The sequence below is a fragment of the Belonocnema kinseyi genome, chromosome 8 (assembly GCF_010883055.1).
Source record: "Belonocnema kinseyi isolate 2016_QV_RU_SX_M_011 chromosome 8, B_treatae_v1, whole genome shotgun sequence".
NCBI lineage: Eukaryota > Metazoa > Arthropoda > Insecta > Hymenoptera > Cynipidae > Belonocnema > Belonocnema kinseyi.
Window position 1 is genome coordinate 88,843,497 of NC_046664.1, and position 8,335 is coordinate 88,851,831.

Below are 8,335 nucleotides of genomic sequence, written 5' to 3' on the forward strand. Positions count from 1 at the left end.
ACAATTAATTTTGTATGCAAATGAGTTGGTAATTTTTTTAACAGAAATATGCATTTGATAGAGTTCAAATAACCTGATCTAATTCCGAAGTTCTTGCAGGGAGATTTTCATCTTTTATTTTACTTATTCAGAAATCGCATGATTGTACCGTTGATTCAATTTTATAGCGTAGTCATCAATAGTGCATCCAAAACGGTCAGTACATTTTTTGTGCACTAGAAAATTGTGAGCATTTTTTAACATAACCGCCTTCGACCTAGAATGAACCATTTTAAAGTTATTTTGAAAATTATGTTATTGTTGAACACTTTTCAACATAGCGGTCGGAACCTTACATTACTTTACGCAGATGATATGAAATTATAATATAGTTGGTACAGTTTGAGGACTAAGTTGTCTAAGTTTAAGGTAATAGTTAAATCAGCAGCAGTGACAGTTCAGATTTACTTTAGTCATTTGATCTAGTTTTACCAGTTAAAATGCATCATGCAAATTTCAGTGAAATTCATTTTCTCTATACTAGACAAAAAAGTGCCTGACGCAAGTATATATATTTCTATGCGAACTAAGAGATTGTCTTATTTAAATATAATACAATTAGACACCAGCTGACAAAAACAATCAATTTTCGAACACAACTTGTTCACCTCAATATTTTTTCAGTGTGACAATAGAATAAAGTACCGAGACTACAAATAGTAATTCTGCCGTGCGATCTAAGTGACAATCGGGGAATGAGTCCTCGAATTGATTTTTCTTTTTACCTTTTCCTAATCTATCGCATCTTAAAGAATCGCGAAGGACACTAGATTCCCAAATAATAATACAATGCATAAGATTGCGTCTTTAATTAAAAATTCTTAGAATTAAACAATTGGATTCTGCAGCGATTAAAATTCTTTAAACGAGCAGTACATATAATTAAAATCGAATTTCACTTAGATACGTATTTTGATCGCTTAATTATTTCTGTATTCTAATCGAATAATCTCAAAAACAGTTTTATAATTTGGAAAGCATTGCAGAAAATAAATGACCTAAATCACCTAAGGAAATCCTAATAGGATTTAGATTCTGGTTCTTTAGTTTAATGAGCACAGTCACCTCTTTTTTCCATCACTGTTCTGACTAATTCTTTAGAAGGTTGTCTTAAATCATAAGCCCAGCCGATTTTTGCAAACATGTCTATTAATGCTGTCGTTAGGTTAAGTGAATAATTTCCTAATTCTGCCGCCTTGTAATCGTAGGGGAAAACGTGATGATAGTTATGCCATCCTTCACCCAGTGCAGCGTGAGCAACAAAATAATTTTCCGTTGGAGCTATTTTTCTAAAAGAATAAAGGTTCAACAATTTAATTCTTTAAAGGTTTTTGTAATTTCTTCAAAAGTAAATTAAAAATTTTATACTTTATTCGTATTAAGTCCATGTGAGTATTTCATTAGAACGATATTTATTATATTCTTACTTGTTATAGGGTTTCGCACCCCAAATATGAGCTATGCTATTAACACTCCAGATTCCATTCAACAAATAGGTGTAACGTGGAATTGTTGAAATAAAAGCATAATACCAATCTTCATTCCATAAAAGTACTGGCAAGATTGTTGGAATTATGAAACCGCACATTAATCGTAAAGGTGCGGAATACCTGATAAAGAATTATAATATTATTAATTTTCTCTATAAATTACTGATATCATAAAGACATTTTTGTTTATTTAAGAGCTGAGAAACATTTAACAAATTTAACCAGTCAATATAAATCCCACAATGCTACGATAGTAGATCAAAACAAGACCTTTACTGAGCATGGACAAAAAATAACAGTCATGAACTGAATAGCCCGAGGCATGATTTAAGAACATTGCAAAATTGTATTTAGCTGAACTATAACTAAAGACTTGTGAGTAATTAGCTATAAGGTAATGGGGACTCTATTACGTCGAATTATTTTATATAAACCAAGGGACCCAAAATTGAAACAGGTCAGTTTACTTCCGACTCATTTTTACTTCGGTTTATTTTCAAACCCAGTTCGATTTCGAAAAGGAAGCATAAATTCATGTAGATACCCAGTAAAAAATCAGTTCCCAGTTTGGCCCCTGAATGACCTTAGTACCTGAAATCCGGATCAACTGAATTCTCCCTGATTAAATAACAAGAATTTACAAAAGATGGAAAAATGTGACCCCTTTTCCATTTCAGTCATCACAATCATTCTATTCAGAAGCTGAAATTTACCCAGACCTTTTTCAAGTTACAGGTGAGTAGTGACGATGATTAAGTAACACCCAATTCTATGGTGTAGGTTTTGACGATTGTCAACTTTTTATTTCTAATTTCTCAGAACCTTCTAGCCGTAGTCTAATAAAGGCCGTAGCAGGATAAGAATGTTGTGGGTGCCCCAGCTCGGATGTGATCCATATTGCGAGGGTAAGTGGCAACCCCTACAAGATTAAGTTGCCCCAAGTATGAACTAATAAAATAATAATTTTACAAAGGTATAAACAAATTTTTATTATTAAATGTAGGTTTCTTGACCAGGGAAATTAATTAATAATTTCAGATGTTAATTTTGTTTGTCTACTAGTCTAAATCCAACTGAGCTACGGAGAGACGAGAATATTTTCTTCACAACCCCCTACAATCTGAATGTCAATATCATTTCTTATACTTGAAATTAATCAATACATTTTAATTAATCTTAAGATTTTCAGAAATAATATTGATTTAGACCAGTAGACAAACAAGATTGCCATCTTAAATTATTCAATTATTTCCCTGGTCAAAAAACCTGTATTTAATAATAAAAATATGAATTTCATGTTTAGAAAGAAATCTTACAAGTATAAGGAATGACATTGACATTTAGCGTGTAGGGGGTTCTGAAGAAAATATTCTCGTCTCTCCATAGCACAGTTGGTAGAGTATCAAACCGGCAATCTGAAGGACCTGGGCTCGTATCCCATCGGAGCTAGAGGGCATTTTCTTTACAATTTTAAGATTAATCTGTATTTATTGATATTAATTTCGACCAGTAGATGAAGAAAATTAACATCTCGAATTATTTGTTATAAACAAATTTTGAAAAATAAAAAAATACAATTTGTTTAAAAACGGCTTTACCGATAATAATGGTCGGAAATATGTTAGGGAGGGTACTAACGGGGTTAAGAAAAAAAATCAAGAACCAATTCTGTTGATAATAAGATAAATAAAAAAAATGTTTAATAATTTTTCTTGAAGGAATTACTTCTGGCACACCAACCATTTATTCCCTATATCATGCCCACATTCAAGGCTGCAAAATATATTTTTGCGAAACTGATCAAAGTATTACTTCATAGTTTAAAAAAATAAAAACTACTTGTTTGTCCCTCACATGTATGCAATTCCATTAGAATGAGGAGCCAACTTAAGTTTTTTCTGATAGCGCAATAATTTATACGCAATGGTTTAATAAGAAACCAAATGCAACAGCATTATTCGATTTAAAAACATTTTATCGTTAATTCCCTAGTCACAGTGTCAATTGACTTTAAGTATAGATAAAAATACTCCTCTTCGTTTACTGCTGACAATTCGCCAAAATAATGTCATGTTTGCCCAGGATGCACCACGTGGAGGTCGTCAATAAGATTAACATCCATCACTTGATTTAAACTATATATTACATCTGTAATAAAATGCAGGGAAATCAGGCCGATGCCTCTATGTGAAACTAGGTGTATGATAAATGACAATTGCACTCATCGGCGCTAAGCAAGACGAAAGTGAAATCGTTTCGTGTTAAGTTGAAGGGTACTATGAGAGACCACGTTTGAACTTTACGAAGATATACCTATTAAGCACAAATAGAGATAACTGAGAATATGGTACCTTTGACAGAATAAAAAAAAATTAACCTTTGACAAAAATAGTTGAGCTTGGATGAAAATCGCTACGAGGAACTGAGATCATTCCGCAATTAAAAATAAAAGTAAATCACAAATTATAGTACAGTATGTGTGAGCATGAATACAAGGACATTGAAAATATTCCTGCACTTATTAAAATAAATCAAAATATTTGAGAATTTGTTACCACTCTCAGGCGGGCAAGAGTTTTGTGCATATGAAGTTTATATATGTAAATTGTTGGCTAATGTGTATGTATGTACTGTATATCTGTTTTGTTATGTTATTAATACAGGATTTATATAGTTTCTGTGTAGTGTAAGTAAAGTAAAGGATGATAATATCACTGACGACCTCCATGTGGTGCATCGGGGGCAAACATGACATTAGTTTGGCGAATGTCAGCAGTAAACGGAGAGGATTATTTTTCTATCTACTTAAAATCAATTAATACTGTGACTAGGGAATTCACGACGAAATGTTTTTAATTGAATAATGCTGTTGCATTTAGTTTCTTATTACACCATTGCGCATTAATTATTCAATCATAAGAAGAAAATTAAGTTGGCCCCTCATTCTAATAGAATTGCATACATGTGAGGGGCAAACAAGTAGTTTTCCTTTTTTTAAACTATGAAGTAATGCTTTGATCAGTTTCGCCAAAAAAATATTTTGCAGCCTTAAATGTGAGCATGATATAGGGAATAAATGGTAGGTGTGCCAGAAGTAGTTCCTTCAAAAAAAAATTAATAATAATTTTTTTAAATTTATCTTCTTATCATCACTGGACTTGTTTCTTAATTTTTTTATCTTGTAAGTACCCACTCTAACATATATTTCAACCATCATTATTGATAAAGCCGTTTTAGAGAAAATATGATTTTTTGATTTTTCAAAATTTGTTTATAAGCTTTGTAAGCAAATTTTTTTAGTTGATACTTGAGGTAACTTTATCTCAAAGGATTAGCCCCTTGCTCCCACAATATGGTTAACATCTGAGCTGGGGCAACCAGAACATGCTTATGCTGCTGCGGCCTTTGTATACTGTATGGTGCTGACATTTTGCCTAATCCCTTAGTAAAGATCCTTCTGTTTTTAATATGAAACGAGGACTTTTATAATAACAGGGGATATATGATATTGAACACAACAATGGTTTTTTATAAAAGATAGTTGTGACTAAATAAAAAATTATTTAACCCCTTGTGATCAGTTAACGAAACTTTTTCGGAATATTCATGAATAAAATGTACATTTCCAGTTTGAAGTACATTCCATTCCTTTTTTTTCGAAATAAAAGTATATTATTGAGTCATACTTATCAGCAAAGGCCACGATTGGGTCCGAAACAATATCACTCATATCTACTTCTCGTCCACGTCTAATAACTTCCGGATGCTTCTTCATCATCAGCCAACCTACGTGTGAAAAAAAAAATCCACGACTACTGTCGTGTGGATCTGCTGATGTCTCTGAATATTTATGGTGGATACGATGATCTCTCACCCAATCATATAATGAATTCTAGAAAATTTAAATTTGAATAATTCATTATTGTATATAAATTATTCAAGAGAATGTAAGCGTTTGAATCCACTAATAATTGTAGAATTACAAATTTGAAGGTTAGAAATGAAAATTATTATTTAAAAAATCCAAAGCATAAAAAAAGAATATGTGAGTACATAAAAATATCAAATGTAAAAGTTTTCAAAGCTCAAAGTTGATTAATTTTAGTTGCAATTGATTAGTTGAAAGTTATTATAAATAATTCAAAATAATTGCAAATAAATGAAAGTGAATCGAATTTATTGAAATCAGATACATCTAATTTTAATTGATTAAAATTGATGACAATGGATGGTAGGTAATTTTAGTAGATTGACAGTTAGTTAAAATTGGAATCGCAACTGACTGACATTTTTTGAAAGTGATGCAACGTATTACAATTAAGATGCTAGTGATTTCATTTGTTTTTAAATTATCATGAGTAATTTAAAGTTACTGCAATTCCTTAAAGATCATTTTACCATATTGAGAGTAAATATGATCGATGTTCATGGATTTAGGGTCACTGCAGGTGATTCCTTATATTTTCAACTCATTCCCTGTGATTTTATTTAAACGACATGTCTGCATAAAGTCATGAGCGCCATTTCTTCTTAAATAATATTATTAGAATAAAAAGTTAGATTAATTGTAACATACTATGATTTGTATATATTATCTAGGAGAATCATCCCGGGAATCGAACATGGCTTAGATCTCTACAACGTCCTATTAACCTTGGCAACCTACTTAAATCCAAATTCCATACGAAGTAAAGAAATTCTGTATGCCCCTAAATGGCTTTTTCATCCATTCGGCAGTGGTTGAAGGCTATTACTCCTAATATATTATGAGGTTATCACAAAACTCCCCAAATTGAAAGATATTCTCAGTATCTGCTTTCAAATATAGTTTTAGGGTCTTGCAAACTTTTCCCAAAAAGTCTCTTCCTCATCGAGCTTGGGTAGATTTTTACATAAATAGGGGATTGCTGAAGCGGCGCGATAGGTTGGAAAAAAACGGTTAATTTCCTATGATCCATCGCTCCCTCTACTGTATTCTTCCCCTTTGACAAATAACACCTGTATCTTATCACCAATGTGCTGCTTGATTGTCAGCAGCTTTGACTTGTTTAGCGTGTGATGACAGATCCTCAGTTCGTGGGTGGTATGCCAGAAATCAAGGGCTTGAGGCCAATATGACACAGCGGACCACAATGTCCAATATGTCATATTATTCAATGTGTCATGTAATTACCCCAGTACTACATTATCAATCTACCTTATTCTGTGCACGTTGAGGGCCGATGGTACAAATGTACACGTCTCAAATAATATTATCAAATTTTACGCTTAAAAACCCAAGGTCACAGACGGGATATTCGAAACCGTGCACGTCTTAATTATTACGATCAGATTTTCAACTTACAAATTCCCTCTCACAGATAGGAGACTCCTTACAAAGCATGTCTTAGTTAATATGATCAAAAGCTGCTATTTTTTGACGAGGAATCTTGGCGCAGATCATGACGGGATTTCAGCGAAAATGCCCGACAAGTGAATTTTGACAAGATCTTTCCAATAACCTTGTCAGCGCTGATTTAGGTCTATTCCGCTATTTTATCCGCAATTGAATTTAAACATGTTCTTTATGTTATTATGTTGGGCTATTTTTCGGCTATTCATGGGCACTGATGCCAATTTTTTCCTCTTATTTTTCTCAAAAAACGGAATGCTTTGTGAATGTGCTGGTGGCCAACTCCCCTACAGCAATTTTGAGAAAATAAAAAATGAACAACTCCAACTTTTTTGGGTCTTATTACGCTTTTCAAAGTTGTCGCAATTAATTATCAAAAAACCACCCCTATCAGATAACAACTACCTCAAAGCAAATTATATACTTAGCCTATCTAGAAGCATATACATCTCTCCAAAACACCCAAAAATTATCTTGCAAAATCAACCCTGACATTCAAAGCCTACTCCAATATGAGCTAGCGAAGAAAAAGAAAAAAAAACGTATATCATACGTATGATCTATGATTTAGCTTAAGGAAATAATAAAATGAATTGCCAAAGTACAATATATAACACTAACGCCTAATTTTAAATAAAAATATAGATATTTGAAAAGAATTAAAGTCAGAAGTTCATAATTTTTGCGAGCTTCACAAAAAAATAACGAATAATCTCATCAGGCTCCTCCGCACTTCTCCAGGCTACATATATCCACAGTTCACAGTAATGATCAAAACCTCTAAAAATAATCCCTAGCGTATTTAACCGAACCCATCTAGACTACCTTTAACTAAAAACAGACATAAAGTTTCTAAATTAAAATTAATCATCTCCAACATCTTTCTAAAACTCTTATTCGTATCCTCATTATCACAGTAATATTCAAAACTCTCAAAAATAAATCCTAATATGATTGACGAACCCCTTCGTAGCTTCCATAAGCTAAAACAACAAAAAAACAAAATAATAACTTTAGACACTTTCCGAAAACTCTAGTTTATATCCTGGTTTTCACGTTTTTTTATTGCTGAAGATTAATATTACGAGGGTGGATCAAATATAAACCGGAATTTTACAAATACTTTTCTTAGCCAATCGCAAGCACTCTCACAGTGTAGGTTCTTGTAATGTAATGTGTAAGGAGTGGGTAAAACGCTTGGTGAGCTGTTTGACTCAGTCAATTTGTCAGTACAGCTATGAGTGAGCAACAGGTTCCAGCGTCCGTTGCACAACGGGTTATAATAAAGTTTTTAACTGAAGAAGGCGTTAAGCCATGCGAAATTTTGACTCGATTGAAGGATCAGTATGGGGATGATACTCTGTCTAAAACTCAAGTGTTTGATTGGGCCAAAAAGTTTAAGAGTGGACGAGAA

At 32.6% G+C, this 8,335-nt stretch overlaps 1 pseudogene; it reads right to left on the bottom strand.

Annotated features, from left to right (window-relative positions):
- Positions 1–277: 277 nt before the first annotated feature.
- The window catches only part of LOC117178592, a 44,107-nt pseudogene continuing 36,049 nt past the window's right edge, over positions 278–8,335 (bottom strand).